Here is a 20953-nt window from a genome sequence, read left to right as displayed (position 1 = left end):
ATTCATTCGACCTCATGGCTTGGTTTTTGCTCTGACATGCACTGTCAACTGTGGGACCTTATATAGACAGGTGTGTGCCTTGCAAATCATGTCCAGTCAATTCAATTTACCACAGGTGGACTCCAATTAATTTGTTGAAACACATTATGAAACATAAGCCTGTAATCGAACTCACAAATGCTGATGCTCCAGATACTCAACTAGTCTAAAGAAGGCCAGTTTTATTGCTTCTTTAAAATCAGCACAACAGTTTTCAGCTGTGTTAACATAATTGAAAAGGGTTTTCTAATGATCAATTATCCTTTAAAATGCTAAACTTGGATTAGCTAACACAACGTGCCATTGGAACACAGGAGTGATGGTTGCTGATAATGAGCCTCTGTACGCCTATGTAGATATTCCATTATAAATCTGCCGTTTCCAGCTACAATAGTCATTTACAACATTAACAATGTCTACACTGTATTTCTGATAAATTTTATGTTATTTTAATGGACAAAATGTGCTTTTCTTTCAAAATCAAGGACATTTCTCATTGACCCCAAACTTTTGAACGGTAGTGTATATAACAAAAATATAAATGCAACATGCAACAATTTCAAAGATTTTACTGAGTTAGAGTAATAAAGGAAATCAGTCAAATAAATTCATTACACCCTAATCTATGGATTTCACATGACTGAGAATACAGATATGCTTCTGTTGGTCACAGGTACCTGAAAAAAGGCAGGGGGGTGGATCAGAAAACCAGTCGGTATCTGGTGTGACCACCACTTGCCTCACTCAGCGTGACATATCCCCTTCGCATAGAGTTGATCAGGCTGTTGATTGTGGACTGTGGAATGTTGTCCCTCTCCTTTTCAATGGCTGTGCGAAGTTGCTGGATGTTGACAGGAAGTGGAACACACTGTTGTTCAATGGTTGTCATGTCTGGTGATTATCAAAGTATCTGAGCGTGCCAGATTTGACAGGAGCTTAGAGCGAGATTCCCAAAGGCTGGAGTGTCTTCCTTCTCGCCCACTTCAATTTCGCTTCAGCAGGGGTCATTTCATGAGCTCCGGGCATGCCCATCCAACATGCATTTGTAGTCTACTTGTGTGCTGCTGTAGCCCCTCGCTAAATATATTCATAAAGAAACTGATAAAACACACAGGTGCTAAATCAAGGTGACTTACAAAGATGAGGACCAACAGCAAGAGGGAGTGTGGTGATGAAGGTTCCACAACTACAGAATCATTGTGGAATCTGAAAAGACACTTATCCCAAAAGCATGATGGTGTACTTACTACGTGCACATGCTAAAAAAAATAAACGATGTGTATAGATAACTAGATGTGTCATTGTAGCAAAGTATTTATAAACAAGAAATCTGATCTCAAACGTTTGGTTAATTTTCGTTCTATTGTCTATATAATAGGGCATCATTGATTTTGGCCCAATAGGCCTGGCATATTCCCATGTTCCAGGAGCTTTCCGTTTTGATTAGGTTATTTTTCCTAAAAACCTTTAGGCCTACCTATAGAAAAATGTAAAAACAACTCTGCATCCATGCCCAGCACGGCAAGAGTTGCGAAAAGGCTGCTTAATTTCCCCAGTGGCTCTGCAAGTGTGGAGAGGATATTTTCCACTGCTGGCTGGCTCGCCAGGCACCATCATATGAGCCTTAATCTTGTCAATATGGGGGTGCTGTTTCCACTTTGTAAAAAATCGTGCCCAAATTAAACTGCCTCATACTCTATTCTAGATCGTCCAATATGCATATTATTATTACTATTGGATAGAAAACACTCTCAAGTTTCTAAAACTGTTTGAATTATATCTGTGAGTAAAACAGAACTCATTTTGCAGCAAACTTCCTGTCAGGAAGTGAAAAATCTGAAATCGAGGCTCTGTTCCAGGGCCTTCCTATTCAATTGATTGAAATCTATGGATATACATGCACTTCATACGCCTTCTACTAGATGTCAACAGGCAGTGGGAGGTGGAATGGGGTGTCTAGCTTGATCTGAGGTCGAACAAGAGCTCTAGGAATGACGTGACCACAATTTCCTTTGTCTACCAAGGCGCGGGAAGGACATCAGCATTGGCTTCTGAAAAGCATTCGGTATAGACGGCTAATATCTCCGGCTTTGATTTTATTATTTTGTTAATATCATCGTAAAGTATGTTTTTTCAATATAGTTTTATCAGATTATTCAACGTTTATCGGGAGTTTTGGAGTTTTCCGTTCTCTGCGTTAGGTGAAGATGGACATCTTCGCGCCACTTGGCTAGCTAAGGTTGCTAATTCGACAGGAGAAGAGGACATTCTAAAACCAAACAACGATTTATTCTGGACAAAGGACTCCTTGTACAAGATTCTGATGGAAGCTCAGCAAAAGTAAGAACCATTTATGATGTTATTTCGTATTTCTGTGGAAAATGTTTAGTCCTATTTTCCTTCCTTTTTGCGGGCGCTATCTCGCTATAACGTAAGCTGTTTGTTATGGTAAAGTTATTTTAAAAAATCTAACACGGCGATTGCATTAAGAACTAGTGTATCTTTCATTTGCTGTCCAACATGTATTTTTTAGTAAAGTTTATGATGAGTTCCTTGGTCAGATTAGGTGACTGTCCAAAATATCTCCGGATAATTTGGTGAATCGATGCTACATATTCACAACGTATAACCACGGTTTGCAGCTCAAAATATGCACATTTTCGAACAAAACATAAGTGTATTGTGTAACATGATGTTATAAGACTGTCATCTGATGAAGTTGGTCAAGGTTAGTGATTAATTTTATATCTTTGCTGGTTTTTGCGAATGCTATCTATGCGGTGAATAAATGCGGTTGTGTGTTTGACTATTGTGGTAAGCTAATATAATGCTATATTGTGTTTTTGCTGTAAAACACTTAAAAAATCTGAAATATTGGCTGGATTCACAAGATGTTTATCTTTCATTAGCTGTACACCATGTATTTTTCATAAATGTTTTATGATGAGTATTTAGGTATTTCATGTTGCTTTCTGTAATTATTCTGGCTGCTTCGGTGCTATTTGTGATTGTAGCTGCAATGTAAAACTATGATTTATACCTCAAATATGCACATTTTCGAACAAAACATCGATTTATTGTATAACATGTTATAAGACTGTCATCTGATGAAGTTGTTTCTTGGTTAGTGACTAATTATATCTCTATTTGGTCGGTTTTGTGATAGCTACCTATGCGGTAAAAAAATTGTGAAAATATACGGTTGAGTCTTTTGCTATTGTGGTTAGCTAATAGAAATACATATTGTGTTTTCGCTGTAAAGCATTTTAAAAATCGGAAATGATGGCTGGATTCACAAGATGTGTATCTTTCATTTGCTATATCGGACTTGTGATTTCATGATATTTATATGCTAGTATTTACTTGTGGCGCTATGCTAGGCTATGCTAGTCAGCTTTTTACTGATGAGGATGCTCCCGGATCAGGGATGGTGATGAAGAAGAGTTAAACCACAGACTGGCCAAACTTGTAAAAAATGTATTCAAAAGGTACTAATAAGTAATTTTTCGTTTAATTTATATTTAATTCTAAGTAAATCACAGCCGATATGTGCAATTTATGTACCATAATGATTTAATACAACAAAAAATGTAAATGCTGAGCGCTTGATGACCCTACTAGCCTATTGTGTCACACTCGCAAATGCTTCACAATGTATTTCTTTGTAGGCTATAGCCTTGAAATAATTGAAATTGCCTAAATAATACATGTTTATTTCTTCTTAGGCTCCTTGTCTGGTTCCTGACCTATTTAGAGTGTTTATATGCTGTTTAATATGACATGTAGTCTATTTAAAAAGATGTTCGCTTCTTAAATTCACCTTTTCATGTTTTTTTCATGTACCGTCAAATTCTCTAAAACAACATTGGAGGCAGCTCATGGTAGAGAAATGAACATTAAATTATCTGGCAACAGCTTTGGTGGACATTCCTGCAATCGGTATGCCAAATGCGTGCACCCTCAAAAGCTGAGACATCTGTGACATTGTGTTGTGTGAAAAAACTGCACATTTTAGAGTGGCCTTTTATTGTCCCCAGCACAAGGTGCACCTGTGTAATGATCATGCTGTTTAACCAGCTTCTTGATATGCCACACCTGTCAGGTGGATGGAAAATCTTGACAAATTAGAAATGCTCACTAATAGGGATGTAAACAAATTTGTGCACACAATTAGAGAGAAATAAGCTTTATGTGCGTATGGAACATTTCTGGGATCTTTTATTTCAGCTCATGAAACATTTATATTTTTGTTCAGTAAATATACACTGCTCAAAAAAATAAAGGGAACACTTAAACAACACAATGTAACTCCAAGTCAATCACACTTCTGTGAAATCAAACTGTCCACTTAGGAAGCAACACTGATTGACAATAAATTTTACATGCTGTTGTGCAAATGGAATAGACAAAAGGTGGAAATTATAGGCAATTAGCAAGACACCCCCCAAAACAGGAGTGATTCTGCAGGTGGTGACCACAGACCACTTCTCAGTTCCTATGCTTCCTAGCTGATGTTTTGGTCACTTTTGAATGCTGGCGGTGCTCTCACTCTAGTGGTAGCATGAGACGGAGTCTACAACCCACACAAGTGGCTCAGGTAGTGCAATTCATCCAGGATGGCACATCAATGCGAACTGTGGCAAAAAGGTTTGCTGTGTCTGTCAGCGTAGTGTCCAGAGCATGCAGGTGCTACCAAGAGACAGGCCAGTACATCAGGAGACGTGGAGGAGGCCGTAGGAGGGCAACAAGCCAGCAGCAGGACCGCTACCTCCGCCTTTGTGCAAGGAGGTGCACTGCCAGAGCCCTGCAAAATGACCTCCAGCAGGCCACAAATGTGCATGTGTCATCATATTGTCTCACAAGGGGTCTGAGGATTTCATCTCGGTACCTAATGGTAGTCAGGCTACCTCTGGCGAGCACATGGAGGGCTGTGCGGCCCCACAAAGAAATGCCACCCCACACCATGACTGACCCATCGCCAAACCGGTCATGCTGGAGGATGTTGCAGGCAGCAGAATGTTCTCCATGGCGTCTCCAGACTCTGTCACGTCTGTCACATGTGCTCATGTGCTCAGTGTGAACCTGCTTTCATCTGTGAAGAGCACAGGGCGCCAGTGGCGAATTTGCCAATGTTGGTGTTCTCTGGCAAATGCGAAACGTCCTGCACAGTGTTGGGCTGTAAGCACAACCCCCACCTGTGGACGTCGGGCCCTCATACCACCCTCATGGAGTCTGTTTCTGACCGTTTGAGCAGACACATGCACATTTGTGGCCTGCTGGAGGTCATTTTGCAGGGCTCTGGCAGTGCACCTCCTTGCACAAAGGCGGAGGTAGCGGTCCTGCTGCTGGGTTGTTGCCCTCCTACGGCCTCCTCCACGTCTCCTGATGTACTGGCCTGTCTCTTGGTAGCACCTGCATGCTCTGGACACTACGCTGACAGACACAGCAAACCTTTTTGCCACAGTTCGCATTGATGTGCCATCCTGGATGAATTGCACTACCTGAGCCACTTGTGTGGGTTGTAGACTCCGTCTCATGCTACCACTAGAGTGAGAGCACCGCCAGCATTCAAAAGTGACCAAAACATCAGCCAGGAAGCATAGGAACTGAGAAGTGGTCTGTGGTCACCACCTGCAGAATCACTCCTGTTTTGGGGGGTGTCTTGCTAATTGCCTATAATTTCCACCTTTTGTCTATTCCATTTGCACAACAGCATGTAAAATTTATTGTCAATCAGTGTTGCTTCCTAAGTGGACAGTTTGATTTCACAGAAGTGTGATTGACTTGGAGTTACATTGTGTTGTTTAAGTGTTCCCTTTATTTTTTTGAGCAGTGTATATGAAATGTACTTTTTCAGCCCACACTGTGATGACCACAATTAATTATTAAATTCATGCCGTGCCTATCCTTCGCTCCCACATGAAGCTCAAATCATTCTGCTAGCATTGCATCACCACTGACTGTGAACTTGCAGATTGTGTCTACAATCATCTAAAACTGTCATAATGTGAGAAAACTGATCAAATATAGTCTATTAATTTAGTTTCCTCCCATACGACAGCACATCCAATTCACCCAAAGTGGTTCTGTGAACGGAGTCATACGAGACCAGTCTTATCGATGGTGTCACATGTGCGCCATGGTATTTCTCAAACAAAAGTCCCCAGCAGGAGACCGCAGGATAAGAGCAGGTCTCCACAGACCGAAATCCCTGTTAAGCAGCAGCAAGACCAACACTCTCCAGCCTATTAGCAGTCCCATTCAGTCCTGGGCCTCCCAATGAGCCTGCACTGCCAGCCTCCTGCCTCCCTGCTCTTGCCCAGCTGCCCAGTAATCAGCCTATTAAAATGGAGATCCAGGTACAAGGAGCACACAGCAGTATGACGATTACCTTATTCATATTTAAAGCTGCTGGGCATACACGCCACACTGGATTACAATGTGTAAGTCGCTCTCTCGTATTCTCCCTCTGCTTGAAACTGCCGTTTCGGTGTCCTCATAGAAAGGCTACAACTGATCTTTCAGCCATCGTAAACCCGGCTGCAGATATAACTCTAGGGATGGGACAAATGTGAGAAAAAGCTACTCGACCTTTACCATACTATGTGTACAGTGCCCTCAGAAAGTATTCACACCCCTTGACTTTTTCCACATTTTGTTGTGTTACAGCCTGAATTAAAAATTGATTACATTGAGATTGTCACTGGTTTACAGACAATACCCCATGGTGTCGAAGTGGAATTGTTTTTAAAAAAAATTACAAATTAATTGAAAATGAAAGCTGAAATGTCTTGAGCCAATAAGTATTCAAACCCTTTATGGCAAGCCTAAATAAGTTCAAGAGTAAAAATTTGCTTATGAAGTCATATAATACGTTGCACGGACTCACTCTGTGTGCAATAATAGTGTTTAACATGATTTTTGAATGACTACCTCATCGCTCTACCCCGAGCAGTGAATTTCAAACACAGATTCAACCACAAAGACCAGTGAGGTTTTCCAATGCCTCGCAAAGGGTACCTATTTGTAGATGGGTAGAAATAAAATAAAAATGCTGACACTGAATATCCCTTTGAGCATAGTACAGTTATTAATTACACTTTGGATGGTGTATCAATCAGTGGAGGCTGCTGAGGGGAGGACGGTTCATTAAACACGTGTTTTAAGGCATTTGATACCCTTCCACCAATTCCACTCCAGCCATTACCACAAGCACGTCCTCCACAATTAAGGTGCCAACAACCTCCTGTGGTATCAATACACCCAGTCAATACACACAGGCATCCTTCTCAACTCAGTTGCCAGAGAGGAAGGAAACTGCTCGAAAAGAACAATGGGCAAATATTGTACAATCCAGGTGTGCAAATCTCTTAGACTTAACCAGAAAGACTCACAGCCTATAATAGCAGCTAAAGGTGATTCTAACATGTATTGACTCAGATATTTATGTAAATAATTAAAAAATAAATGGGCAAAAAAAAAATCGACATGTTTTCACTTTATCATTATGGTGTATTGGGTGTCGATGTGTGAGAAACAAAATCAGGCTGTAACACAAAATGCGGAATAAGTCAAGGGGTATTCCTTGTACTTTCTGAAGGCACTGTACAGATGAATATACATTTTCATTCTTTATAGCAGGGGTGTCAAACATACGGGCTGGAGGTGTTCAATCCAGTGGACAAAAAATAATCACTGCACAGTCAATGGAACTTCATTCATAAAGTTTCTTGACTGTCCAGCTTGCTAAAAATCACTAGACAGTTAGGGAGCATCGAAATTTCTCCAAAAAGTGGATAAAGAACTATTTACAGCTATACTTTTCGTGGCTGTTTATTTACCACCACAGACAGATGCCAGCACTAAGACCGCACTCAGCCAGCTGTATAAGGAAATAAGCAAACAGGAAACCACTCACCCAGAGGCGGCGCTCCTACTGGCCCGGAGACATTAATGCAGGGAAACTTAAATCAGTTCTACCAAATCTCTATCATGTTAAATGTGCAACCAGAGGGAAAAAAATTCTATCACCTGTACTCCACACACAGAGATGCGTACAGAGCTCTCCCTCGCCCTCCATTTGGTAAATCCGACCACAACTCTATCCTCTTGATTCCTGCTTACAAGCAAAAACTTAAGCAGGAAGCACCAGGGACTTGGTCTATAAAAAAATGGTCAGATGAAGCAGATGCTAAACTACAGGACTGTTTTGTTATCACAGACTGGAACATGTTCCGGGATTCTTCCGATGACATTGAGGAATACACGACATCAGTCATTGGCTTTATCAATAAGTGCATCGAGGACATCGTCCCAACAGTGACTGTACGTACATACCCCAACCAGAAGCCATGGATTACAGGCAACATTTGCACTTAGCTAAAGGGTAGAGCTGCCACTTTCAAGCTGTGGGACTCTAACCCGGAAGTTTACAAGAAATCCCGCTATGCCCTGTGACGAACCATCAAACAGGCAAAGCGTCAATACAGGGCTAAGATTGAATCATACTACACCGGCTCCGACGCTCGTCGGATGTGGCAGGGCTTGCAAACTATTACAGACTACAAAGGGAAGCACAGCCGCGAGTTGCCCAGTGACACGAGCCTACCAGACGAGCTAAATAACTTCTATGCTCGCTTCGAGGCAAGCAACACTGAGGCATGCATGAAAGCATCAGCTGTTCCGGACGATTGTGTGATCACGCTCTCCGTAGCCGACGTGAGTAAGACCTTTAAACAGGTCAACATTCACAAGGCTGCGGGGCCAGATGGATTACCAGGACGTGTGTTCCGGGCATGTGCTGACCAACTGACAGGTGTCTTCACTGACATTTTCAACATGTCCCTGATTGAGTCTGTAATACCAACATGCTTCAAGCAGACAACCATAGTCCCTGTGCCCAAGAACATAAAGGTAACCTGCCCTAATGACTACCGACCCGTAGCACTCACGTCTGTAGCCATGAAGTGCTTTGAAAGGCTGGACATGGCTCTCATCAAGACCATTATCCCAGAAACCCTAGACCCACTCCAATTTGCATACCGCCCAAACAGATCCACAGTTGATGCAATCTCTATTGCACTCCACACTGCCCTTTCCCACCTGGACAAAAGGAACACATATGTGAGGATGCTATTCATTGACTACAGCTCAGCGTTCAACACCATAGTACCCTCAAAGCTCATCACTAAGCTAAGGAACCTGGGACTAAACACCTCCCCCTGCAACTGGATCCTGGACTTCTTGACGGGCCGCCCCCAGGTGGTGAGGGTAGGTAGAAACACATCTGCCACGCTGATCCTCAACACTGGAGCACCCCAGGGGTGCGTGCTCAGTCCCCTCCTGTACTCCCTGTTCACCCACGACTGCATGGACAGGCACGACTCCAACACCATCACTAAGTTTGCAGACAACACAAAAGTGGTAGGCCTGATCACCGACAACGACGAGACAGCCTATAGGGAGGAGGTCAGAGACCTGGCCGTGTGGTGCCAGAATAACAACCTATCCCTCAATGTAACCAAGACTAAGGAGATGATTGTGGACTACAGGAAAAGGAGCACCGAGCATGTCCCCATTCTCATCGACGGGGCTGTAGTGGAGCAGGTTGAGAGCTTCAAGTTCCTTGGTGTCCACATCAACAACAAACTAGAATGGTCCAAACACACCAAGACAGTCGTGAAGAGGGCACGACAAAGCCTATTCCCCCTCAGGAAACTAAAAAGATTTTCCATGGGTCCTGAGATCCTCAAAAGGTTGTACAGCTGCAACATCGAGAGCATCCTGACCGGCTGCATCACTGCCTAGTACGGCAATTGCTCGGCCCCCGAATGCAAGGCACTTCAGAGGGTAGTGCGTACGGCCCAGTACATCACTGGGGCAAAGCTGCCTGCCATCCATGACCTCTACACCAGGCGGTGTCAGAGGAAGGCCCTGAAAATTGTCAAAGACCCCAGCCGCCCCAGCCATAGACTGTTCTCTCTGCTACCGCATGGCAAGCGGTACCGGAGTGCCAAGTCTAGGACAAAAAGGCTTTTCATCAGTTTTTACCCCCAAGCCATAAGACTCCTGAACAGGTAACCAAATGGTTACCCGGACTATTTGCATTGTGTTCCCCCGCCAACCCCTCTTTTTACGCTACTGCTACTCTCTGTTCATCATATATGCATAGTCACCTTAACCATACCCACATGTACATACTACCTCAATAAGCCTGACTAACCGGTGTCTGTATATAGCCTTGCTACTCTTATTTTCAAATGTCTTTTTACTCTTGTTTTATTTCTTTACTTACCTACACACACACACACACACACACACACACACACACACACACACACACACACACACACACACTTTTTTATCCTCCGCACTATTGGATAGAGCCTGTAAGTAAGCATTTCACTGTAAGGTCTACACCTGTTGTATTTGGCGCACGTGACAAATAAACTTTGATTTGATTTGAAACCGTTCCGCAACGTTGCAAACGTTCAAGTGAACTGAAGGCACACCTGGTGTGGTTCCTAGATCAAACAAAATCTTGCAGTACCTGCCGGAATCCAGGAAGAGGGTTGCCTACCCCTGCTCTAGGGTCCTGCGGCACTCCAGGAACAAGGTTGCCATCCACCGCTCTAGGGTCCTGTGGTGAAAGGACTGCTGTGAAAGGTATTGGGCAAAATCTTTCTTCCAGGGCCCATATTCACAAAGCATCTCAGAGTAGGGATAGTGATTTAAGATAACCTCCGCCTTGTCAATGTAATTGTACTCGGTGTGAAGGTTAAACCTATCCTAAAATCATTCCTGCTCTGAGATTCTTTGTAAATATGGGCTCTGGCCTGTCAGCATGCTGGCCTGTCAGAACTTCCTCTCCACCTGAAATGCAACAAAAAACATGAATAAGAATTAGCTCAGTAACTTAGTTAACTAGCTTATGAAACACTAATGTAAATGTGCACAAGCCCCCTAATCAGCCAAATTATTTGAAAACATCTTATTTCTTGCCAACTTTCAGTCACAAAAGCCTTAACAAACAGGCAGGAGACCAAAGTAGTTTGACAAAAAAACTTCTAATAGCCAGTAACTAGCTACCAGTTATATAGCTAGTTGTTCTTTTCTAGAAACCTAGCTATTTTGAGAATATTTCAAAGATAAATACACAATGCAGAGGACTAAAAGTTGAGAGGACTAAAAGTCATGAGGACTAAAGGTCAAGAGGGACTTAACGATCAATGGAAATAGTGTTTTTTCTGTAATAGAGGATTAATGATCAATGGGTCAGAGACACTGGAGGAATATGCCTATACTGTACATTAAGCCTGAAATAGGATACTTGTTATTTGGCCATTGGCCCAGTTTTATTGCAAGGAATTCTAATTGGTCAACCAAAGGCTAGGGCTGGGTTATAAAACTACATCCTGTCCTTTTGTTCTATGGAGAGAATCACAGAAGACAGGGGAGAATGAAGAATCTACAGTTGAAGTCGGAAGTTTACATACACTAAGGTTGGAGTCATTAAAACTAGTTTTTTAACCACTCCACAAATTTCTTGCTAACAAACTATAGGTTTGGCAAGTCGGTTAGGACATCTCCTTTGTGCATGACACAAGTCATTTTTCAAACAATTTTTAACAGACAGATTATTTCACTTATAACTCACTGTATCACAATTCCAGTGGGTCAGCAGTTTACATACAATAAGTTGACTGTGCCGTTAAACAGGTTGGAAAATTCCAGAAAATGATGTCATACCTTTAACAGCCTCTGATAGGCTAATTGACATAATTTGAGTCAATTGTAGGTGTGTACCTGTGGAGGTATTTCAAGACCTACCTTCAAACTCAGTGCCTCTTTGCTTGACATCATGGGAAAATCAAAAGAAATCAGCCAAGACCTCAGAAAAAAATTGTAGACCTCCACATGTCTGGTTCATCCTTGGGAGCAATTTCCAAACTCCTGAAGGTACCATGTTCATCTGTACAAACAATAGCACGCAAGTATAAACACCATGGGACCACGCAACCGTCATACCGCTCAGGAAGGAGACGCGTTCTGTCTCCTAGAGATGAATATACTTTGGTTCAAAAATTGCAAATCAAGCCCAGAACAACAGCAAAGGACCTTGTGAAGATGCTGGAGGAAATAGGTACAAAAGTATCTATATCCACAGTAAAACGAGTCCTATATCGACATAACCTGAAAGGCCGCTCAGCAAGGAAGAAGCCACTGCTCCAAAACCTCCGTAAAAAAGCCAGACTACGGTTTGCATCTGATGAAACAAAAATTGAACTGTTTGGCCATAATGACCATCATTATGTTTGGAGGAAAAAGGGGGAAGCTTGCAAGCCGAAGAACACCATCCCAACCGTGAAGCACGGGGGTGGCAGCATCATGTTTTGGGGGTGCTTTGCTGCAGGAGGTACTGGTGCACTTCACAAAATAGATGGCATCATGAGGAGGGAAAATGATGCGGATATATTGAGGCAACATCTCAAGACATCAGTCAGGAAGTAAAAGCTTGGTCGCAAATTAGTCTTTTAAATGGACAATTACCCCAAGCCTACTTCCAAAGTTGTGGCAAAATGGCTTAAGGACAACAAAGTCAAGGTATTGGAGTGGCCATCACAAAGCCCTGACGTCAATCCCATAGAAAATTTGTGGGCAGAACTGAAAAGCATGTGTGAGCAAGGAGGCCTACAAACCTGATTCAGTTACACCAGCTCTGTCAGGAGGAATGGGCCAAAATTCACCCAACTTATTGTGGGAAGCTTGTGGAAGGCTACACGAATCGTTTGACCCAAGTTAAACAATTTAAAGGCAATGCTACCAAATATGAGTTGAGTGTATGTAAACTTCTGACCCACTGGGAATGTGATGAAAGAAATAAAAGATGAACGTCTTATTAATCCAGCCGCTGTGTCAGATTTCAAAAAGGTTACTGCAAAAGCAAACATGCAATTTTCTGAGGACGGCGCCCCACACACAAAAGTATTACTAGCATTTTCCAACCAAGCATTAGCGTCACGAAAGTCAGAAATAACAATAAAATAAATTGCTTACCATTGAAGATCTTCCTCTGGTGGCAATGCCAAGTGTCCTAACTACACAGTGAATGTTCGTTTTGTTTGATAAAATCAATTTTTATAGCCTAACAAGAAACATTTGTTAACCGGTTGCGTCGTGATTTCCGTCTCATTCAACTTTGGACGAAGCGTTTGTGGTAATTACACACACTAAACAAACGTTTATCCAGTCATAGTTGGTTTCATTGCAATCCTCTGGTTGTTACTAACACAACCATACATGATGGCTCTTTTCCCGGGACGTAATTGACCAAAACAAACCGATTTGAAGACATCAATCAATGACCTCATTGCGCACCAATGGTAGGACCGGTCTATCGTTGATTGACTGTATTTTGGCCCAATGACCACTGATCATCTTGAAATCTAGCTTGGAAGATAGCCAATGAGCTGAGGTAAACGGCAATATGTAATGGTTATACGTTTGAAGACCAGCCTTTGTCGTAAACTCTGGCGTAAAAGAGGTTCATTCGCCATTGCAAATCCTACTTGACGGAGCCACGAGTGTTACGCATAGCACGACATATTCAATAACATTTTCAACAAGTTTATATATTTAAATTATGGCGAATAAATCAGGAAAAGCTTAAACAAAGTCTAGGTATACAGATTTAACCCAAATTATAGAGGAAATTGATAGAGACAGCCCCCCATCTCACAGCTAGCCTTCAGGGAACTGCTCATCCAGGAGCTTGCTAGCTACAGCAAGTCCACTGCAGCACCTTCTGCTCCGTCAACCAGTGGTGTTCACCTGCCCAGATTCATCTCTGCAGGCATGAATGTGCCTCAGGGCAAAAAGGGCACAGTGGGGAGGCGACGTTGTGCCCTTTGTCACAGGAAATGCCCCATCACCTGCACCACCTGTTCAGTAAGCCTCTGCTTTACAGCAGAAAGAGACTGCTATGGGCCATGGCACCAGGACTAAGGGCTGAGGGTCTTCACAATATTTATCTATTTATTTATTTATAAAATATACAATATTGTAAATAGAAAATGTGTAAATAGTTACCCTTGTTATTTGTTTGTTTATTATTATTTTTTAAATATATATATTTTTTCATATATATTTATTTTTTGGCGGTGTGTTAGAATAGCATGTATGTATTTTGTATATAGTTATTTCCTTCAAAATGTATCACTGTGCCAATTCGGCCACTTGGGTACATTTGGGTACATTTGTGTGGGACACCTGGGTGACTTCATGCTCAATGTCATGTAGCTCGCTCATTTTTGAAGTTATCTGTCTAAAACTTTGCTCAGCTATAGTTGCAATCCTATGCTCTTCATTCAAATCATCCACAGCATCCTATCTGTATGTTTGGCTGTTCTTGGTCATTTGAAAGATGATCCAGCAACAATAAAAAACAGAAAACGTATGTTTATTTCCTTGTATTTTCTTCTACCAGATCTATTGTGTTATATTCTCCTACATTCAATTCACATTTCCACAAAATTCAGAGTGTTTCCTTCCAAATTATACCAAGAATATGCATATCCTTGGTTCTGGGCCTGAGCTACAGGCAGTTAGATTAGGGTATGTCTTTAGGCGGAAATTGAGAAGAAGGGGGGGTACCCCAAAGAAGTTAAAATAAAGTGGTGATCCTAACTGACCTAAGACAGGGAACTTTTACTAGGATTAAATGTCAGGAATTGTGAAAAACTGAGTTTAAATGTATTTGACTGAGGTGTATGCAAACTTCCGACTTCAACTGTATAGTGTTATGTTCTAATTTTGAGTAAATAACTCACGGACACTAGAGAAGCTTAACTAAGTTTAATTCTTCCCAAATGGTCGACACAGCTCTAATTCAGACAACGACATTTCACACAAGCACTGATATTTAACCCTTTCTCCTAGGTTGAGTCTCCTCCTCAACAACTGAACAGCCAATGCATCTCTGTTGCTAGACAGAACCTTAGTGATATCTGTTCTTCCTCACTTCATCTAACCTGACCACTACCCCAAAGTGCTCACTTCTCCCCAACTCAAGGCTGTCATGGTTATTGATACCAGACTGTGTCTCTTCTCCCAGAGCATCCCTAATGGCTAACAATAACATATAGTCTGACATAATGTAAATGTTATACATTACCATCTCTCCCTCAGTGACATTAGTTTCCAAGATCTCCACCCATCTCCCATTATCATTGCCTGCCACATGTAATTGCTTCCCTGCACTCAACACATTCCAAGCTTAGTTGCACACACTATATACCTTCCTCCTATAACCCTTAACTTCTGGTGTAGACCCTCAACCTTAGCACTCCGTCAGTGACATGAATAAGTATATTTTCATATTCTCAGAAGCCAACAATAAATATATATTTTTTTACCTTTATTTTACTAGACTAGTCTGTTCAGAACAAATTCTTATTTACAATGATGGCCTACCACGCCCAAACCCAGACAACGCTGGGCCAATTGTGTGCCGCCCTATGGGACTCCCAATCATGGCCAGTTGTGATACAGCTTGGATTTGAAGCAGGGTGTCTGTAGTGACACCTCCTGCACTGAGATGCAGTGCCTTAGACCGCGGCGACACTCGGGAGCCCAAGACTAATACATCCACAGTGCGATTTCAACTGATGTCAATTTTTTGGGTCAAATTAACTAATTATTGTCTTTTCTTGAATTGATATAAAAACTATTCAAACTTGTTAAGCATTATCCAGTCCAAATATGGCATAATACCACTATTTGTTTCCGGGATCTTTATTTTGAAGTCGAACCGCATATTCTGCTATTGTGGCTAACTGTTATTGTGGCTAGCTTCACATTGGTGGTGCAAAAGCAGTCGAGCAACGTGCCTTACATTTATCAACCAATGGTGTGTTAGATACCACCCGCAGATGTTTGATTGACACCCCCTCATCATATAGGAGGAAGAAATACAGAAATTAATAAATATATAAATGAATCAAATGAATTAAAGTTTGAATAATTAGATAAGATAGATAAATAATTAAACATACAGATACTGTATGAAGAGAAAATGTATAGATTTTAGTCAGAATTTTTGTAATTCCAAGCTCATTTATTTAATTGTGTGTGGATTTATTAATTGATCTATTTCTATGTGCATTTTTTAAAATTCATTCATTTAATTGTAATTACGGAAGATTTGGTCCTCCAAAAGTGGTATGCCTTGAATTTAAAAAGAAAAAGCGCTGTCCTGCTGTGTTTGCTTTGGCTATAGGTTGCTATTTGGCCTTCTGTCTGTGCTGTGTGTAACATTGTGCATGGACAATATGATCACTTTATTCGTGAAAAGGATCTCTACTGATCACTCAACATGATGACATCGTTAGCTCTAGCGGGGAAGCCATTTTACTCCTTGAGGAATCTCACGTCATCTGCAGAGTAATAGTCTCACATGTAATGAGGGTGATTCATTGGCTATATCAACCAAATGGAATCACAGCATTAAGCTCCTAAATTTCCCTAATAGCATCTAATAAGAGATGAGTCCTTTGGGCTCTCAGTCACTCACATCCTTTACAAAAGACAAGTGTTTTGCCTTTGTCTTGTAACGGCCCTCTGTTTAATTGTATGCCTGCCTGAGTTGTACTGCTGTACTGTCGGCAACTGCTGTACACTTTTAGGTGTGTACTGTAGGTTCACTGGTTTCTGTCTCCACCTTCATGCGCATTAGAAATGTACATAGATATTTTTTTCAATCTATATCATGCATACTTTAGGTGTATTTGTCAGTCAAACATTAGTATTGATACAATGTCAAATTATAGGACGACAATCCATAGTTCATGAAGGGATACTAGCGAGAGCTCTAGCTCGATATATGGTGCCTATTATATTGTAATGACGCATACTTTAGGGTCAAACTTGTGCTTATTGCAACAAGAGCTAACAGAACATTCGAAATTCCATGGTCACATCCATCTAATTTCCCTTGTATTGCCAGGGCCGTTGGTTTAGAGCAGCCTTTCTTAAAGCCACGGTGGGTTGCGGACCTGTCAATGGTGGGTCTAAGTAAATGTATAATTATTTCATTCATTACTGGAACTGATTTGGCCAAGTGCAACTGCGCTCTCTGTTCAGTGCGCTCTCTGCTTAGCATCGGTGTCTATGCTCAGTTTGGAAGCTGCATGAGTGGGAGGGAGATGTCCGTGTACTTCGCGGTTTACCAGATCTTTTTTCTGTAGTTTTATTGAAGATCACTCCGCGACTCACATGCTGTAGCGCTGTCTTTCAGCAGCAGATGCAGTGTCAGCCACTGACTTGTCATTCTTACTCACTATCACGGCAGCAGGTAGCCTAGTGGAGGGGGTTTTGGGCCGGTAACCGAAAGGTCGAATCCAGAGCTGACAAGGTCAAAATCTGTCATTCTGCCCCTGAACAAGGCAGTTGGCCTAACGGGAACAGTGGGTTGTCATTGTAAATAAGAATTTGTTCTTAACTGACTTGCCTAGTAAAATAAAGGTAAAACAACAACAACAAAATCACTTACCGCTGTCATCAGCTAACCACAAGTTCTGACTGAGCTCAATCATCATCAAATGCAGCTATTAATTTCTCTCTCTTGGTTTCATACAAACTTTGAGAAATAACAAGGAGTGGCCACAAAGTGTTTTGTGCGGGGAAGTGCTCAGTAAGGAGTCTCTCAAATTGAACAAATTAAAACAACACATACTGACCAAACATCCACAGCATGACGGTAAACCCAGGGAGTTATTTCAAGAGAAGACTTGCAAAGTGGTTATGAACCAAAGTTTAATTATTGCCTTAGCAAGTTTATCCTGACTTAAATGATCATCAGAGGGCACCCGTGCCACTCTACATTTGTTGAAGTCAGTTCAATTGATGCGACCTCCCGTTTGGCAGCAAAGGCTTCTAAAAGGATAAATAGGAACATAATTACAGCAACTAAGAAGATGAGGGATGCGATTGAGGAAACCATATTTCACAGAACAGACATCTCTCGGTGGATAAGAGGTCTCTAACTTCTGTCTTTAGAATCACAATCTAATGTTTTGGTTAAACTATATCTACAGAAACATCAGCCTCATATAAGGATCAGGAGAATGATGGGGAATAAGGTGCAAGGTGATAAGTAGGTGTTCACGGCTGTGGGTGGGTTCATACGTCACCTTTCTTCAGGGTATAGAATACTACGAAGCTCTATTTACAATCGCTGATGGCGTATACGGCTCCGCTTTCTTTTTCGGGGCACAATGCTTCAAGAAACAGTGTTTTCATTTTCTAAACAGGTGATGATAAGCAGAAATAATGGAGTACTATCACTCATAGTAGTAGATGTGAGTTACTCTTTCAAACAATCCCCTTGTTCACAGCTAATAGCTAGCTAACGTTAGTCAAAGCAAGTTAGTTAGCTACTGTACTTAGTGCAACCCTAAGTAACAGTACAGATGAAGATGAAAATTTGTCAGTCATACTGTACATCTTACTGTATAAATTATTGTTGAAACAAGTCTAGGTTGGAACTGTTGCTGTTAAAATAAAAGTAATCATTTTTATTCTGGAATAAACTGATTGAAGCAAGATGCTTTTTGAGGCAAACACTCACACAGTTCTGGGTTGCTCATCTACAGCAGTCTCCTGCCTAACTGAGAAAGCAGTAGATGTTCTGGTCTAGTTTGGCACCACATACCTACCTATATGCAAGTCATGGTTCTCAACTCTGGCATACTTTAAAAAACAAGTACAGAAACAGTCTCAATGCTGAGAATGACCTCAGGGTTGCACTGTCAAAAACTTTGCCCAGAATAGACTTGTTGAAAACTTCAACCAGCCACACACTTCTCTCATTAGGACTGTGTGTGTGTGTGTGTTTCTGGTTTACATCTGTGTGATGTGATCAATCAGTTTATTCCAGTTCAGAATACAAATTATTAAAATCAAATCATATTAGTCACATGTGCCAAATACAACAGGTGTAGACCTTACATTGAAATGCTTACTTACAAACCCCTAACCAACAATGCAGTTTAAAAAATATGAATAAGAATAAGAAATAAATGTAACAAGTAGTTAAACAGCAGCAGTAAAATAACAGCGAGACTATATACAGAGCGGAATACCAGTACAGAGTCAATGTGCGGGGGCACTGGTTAGTTGAGGTATTATGTACATGTGGGTAGAGTTATTAAAGTGACTATGCATAGATAATAACAGAGTAGCAGCGGTGTAAAAGAGGGAAGGGGGGCAATGCAAATAGTCTGGGTATCCATTTGATTAGATGTTTAGGAGTCTTATAGCTTGGAGGAAGAAGCTGTTTAGAAGCCTGTTGGACCTAGACTTGGCGCTCTGGTACCGCTTGCCGTGCAGTAGCAGAGGGAACAGTCTATGACTGGGGTGGCTGGAGTCTTTGACAATTTTTAGGGCATTCCTTTCACACCACTTGATATAGAGGTCCTGGATGTCAGGAAGCTTGGCCCCAGTGATGTACTGGGTCGCACGCACTACCCTCTGTAGTGATTGCGGTCAGAGGTCGAGCAATTGCCATACCAGGCAGTGATGCAATCGGTCAGGATGCTCTCGATGGTGCAGCTGTAGAACGCTTTGAGGATCTGAGGACCCATGCCAAATCTTTTCAGTCTCCTGAAGGGGAATAGGTTTTGTCGTGCTCTTTTCAGGACTGTCTTGGTGTGCTTGGACCATGTTAGTTTGTTGGTGATGTGGAAACAAAGGACCTTGAAGCTCTCAACCTGCTCCACTACAGCCCCGTTGATGAGAATGGGGGCATGCTCGGTCCTCCTTTTCCTGTAGTCCACAATCATCTCCTTTGTCTTGATCACGTTGAGGGTTGTTGTCCTGGCACCACACGGCCAGGTCTCTGACCTCCTCCTTATAGGCTGTCTCGTCGTTGTCGGTGATCAGGCCTACCACTGTTGTGTCATCGGAAAACTTAATGATGGTGTTGGAGTCGTGCCTGGCCGTGCAGTCATGAGTGAACAGGGAGTACAGCAGGGGACTGAGCACGCACCCCTGAGGGGCCCCTGTGTTGAGGATCAGCATGGTGAATGTGTTGTTTCCTACCCTTACCACCTGTTTCGTTCCAGGGTCCTTAGCTTAGTGATGAGCTTTGAGGGCACTATGGTGTTGAACGCTGAGCTGTAGTCAATAGCATTCTCACATAGGTGTTCCTTTTGTCCAGGTGGAAAAGGGCAGTGTGGAGTGCAATAGAGATCGCATCATCTGTGGATCTGTTAGGGCGGTATGCAAATTGGAGTGGGTCTAGGGTTTCTGGGATAATGGTCTTGATGAGAGCCATGTCCAGCCTTTCAAAGCACTTCATGGCTACAGACGTGAGTGCTACGGGTCGGTAGTCATTAGGGCAGGTTACCTTAGTGTTCTTGGGCACAGGCACTACACTGGTCTGCTTAAAACATGTTGCTATTACAGACTCGGACAGGGAGAGGTTGAAAATGTCAGTGAAGACACTTGCCAGTTGGTCAGCGCATGCTCGCAGTAAACGTCCTGGTAATCCGTCTGTCCCTGCAGCCTTGTGAATGTTGACCTGTTTAAAAAGGTCTTACTCACATCGGCTGCGGAGAGCGTGATCACACAGTCGTCCGGAACAGCTGGTGCTCTCATGCATGTTTCAGTGTTGCTTGCCTCGAAGCGAGCATAGAAGTAGTTTAGCTCATCTGGTAGGCTCATGTCACTGAGCAGCTTTTCGGCTGTGCTTCCCTTTGTAATGGTTTGCCATCCCTGCCACATCCGACGATTACGATTCGATCTTAGTCCTGTATTGACACTTTGCCTTTTTGATGGTTCATCGGGGGGCATAGCAGGGTTTCTTATAAGCTTCCGGCTTGTAGTCCCGCTCCTTGAAAGTGGCAGCTCTAGCCTT

This window comes from Salvelinus fontinalis, chromosome 16 (genome assembly GCF_029448725.1).
Source record: "Salvelinus fontinalis isolate EN_2023a chromosome 16, ASM2944872v1, whole genome shotgun sequence".
NCBI lineage: Eukaryota > Metazoa > Chordata > Actinopteri > Salmoniformes > Salmonidae > Salvelinus > Salvelinus fontinalis.
Note: the sequence above shows the minus strand (reverse complement) of the source record.